The following is a 2,053-nucleotide window of genomic DNA, read 5'->3' on the forward strand; positions in this document are numbered from 1 at the left end:
TAAGCTTTAAAAAAAAGTTAGATGTCTGAAGTCATCGAAACCCGTAGATTCCGAATTATTATGTTTTAGGCTGTTAACTGTGAAATTAAAAAAAATCTACTTCTAAATTTTAATCCGGAAGTTTAACAAAGGACCCTTGAGTGTCGGCTACTCTCTTGAGATAGCCTCTCTGCTTGTTATTTATGATCGTATTCTTATTTCAATTTCGGAAAGGATATTTTAAAGCCTTCAGGCCATTTAAACGAGCTTCCTGGACCTTTAAAAATATCTACCTGAGTGCCTGCGGAGAATTTCTCTGAGCTTCTTTGACCGAAAGAATTTTTAGTATAGACTCAAAGATTCTTTTCGGTAGGGTGGATAAGGGAAAATTATCATTTCCAAGCGCAATAAAATTTCCTTAATATATTATGTAAAATTTTGAGACAAGATACTTACTAATATTTTCACTTCTTTCAAAAACCACCTGATAGAAAGCCCATTCAATAATACAATATACAAGATAAAATAATATTTTTTTAATTATTGAAGAGTAGGGATAACTCGCCACTTAAATTTCAAGCCGTTTTATAATTGAAAAAAATCTGATTCAAACACAAATCTGAAATCTGATTCGAACACAAAAAATTGATTAGAAAGAGTTATCCCTAGTTTTGTAAGAATGTAGTTCTTTGATTGTGAATCACATTTGTAGCCCTTTGTAGTGTTGGGGGTGACGATGGGTTGAAAATGAAAGTTATTAGTACGGTTTTATTTCGTAGACACTCTTCTATAATCTCTAAAAAAAATTGCTTGTTGCGATGAAACCCTGAAGTTTTTCGAAATTCAGATATTCATGTGCCACCGGGCACTTCCAAATTCCATTTGATTATCATAGGGAAGTGTTTGATTTTATAAAAATGGAACACATGTTCCAGGGTTTCATCTAGAAGTGCCAAGTTTTGTAGGGATTGAAGAAGAGTGTATATTAAAGGATTCCATGCTAATAACTTTTATTTACCCCCCCCCCCCCCCCCCCCGCAGTTTTAATATTCCCTATGACTTCTTCAACAACATTTAATTGTTTAAGTAAATTTAAATTATTTCAAGAATTATTTATTCCCAAAAAATATATAAAGTAATTGTATTTTCTGAATAAAATGTAATAGTTTGCAATTTCTTGAAGTATTACATACCATTTTCAAACATTATACAATTATTTAAACAATTACTTTTCCTTTATTTACAAAATTCTTGAAATTGAGTATGGATGGTTTAAATATTGTTTACTCACTATTAAATAAACAATAAAAGTCATAATAAAATTTCAATGATAGAAGTGCTTTCATTGCTGCATTCTTTATAGTGTTACAATCTTTATTATGATGATAATATGAAAAAGTACATTCAAGAATGCCAATTATGATTCAAGTTTCAACATTTTCTCTGAACAAGATTTATGAGGACGAAGTGCTATATTTTAGGTAATTTATAACGGTTACAATGATAAAAACATTGCTTTAGTTAACATTGCAAAATTTGTACAATTCATCTAAGATCATTTGATTAATAAAACGCATAAGGCAAGCCAATTTTGAAATTGACGAAAAAATTTAAAGTTACGAAAAATATGACTTCATCACGGCGAATTTACATTTTTTCGTATTTACGTATATTTCGTATAATTGATACAAAAGAAAGATACATTGCAGTAATATTGGACTCGAAATGCCTGGTACGGTTTAAAAAATATGTTTTGGAAACGTAATTGTTTTAAACAAATTATATTTGCTTAAACAATTAACAAATTGTGAATACACTTTTGTATAAACTGTACAGTCAGAAAACTAATTGGACGTGTTCTATTTTATTTCCTTTTTCTTTAAGTTATCGGGTAAAACTGCTAGAGCAAATAAAAATTGTTTACAAAAATAGAGATATGTTTAAAATTAGAATGAATGTATCAAAACTATTTAATTACAGTCTGTCAAGTTAAAGCGTGGGTGGCTTTACTCGCAGTCGGTAAGGTGTATCGACATGATTTTGGTGTCAAAATATTAAGAACAGCTCCCTCTTT

This window comes from Belonocnema kinseyi, chromosome 7, assembly GCF_010883055.1.
Source record: "Belonocnema kinseyi isolate 2016_QV_RU_SX_M_011 chromosome 7, B_treatae_v1, whole genome shotgun sequence".
Classification (NCBI taxonomy): Eukaryota; Metazoa; Arthropoda; class Insecta; order Hymenoptera; family Cynipidae; genus Belonocnema; species Belonocnema kinseyi.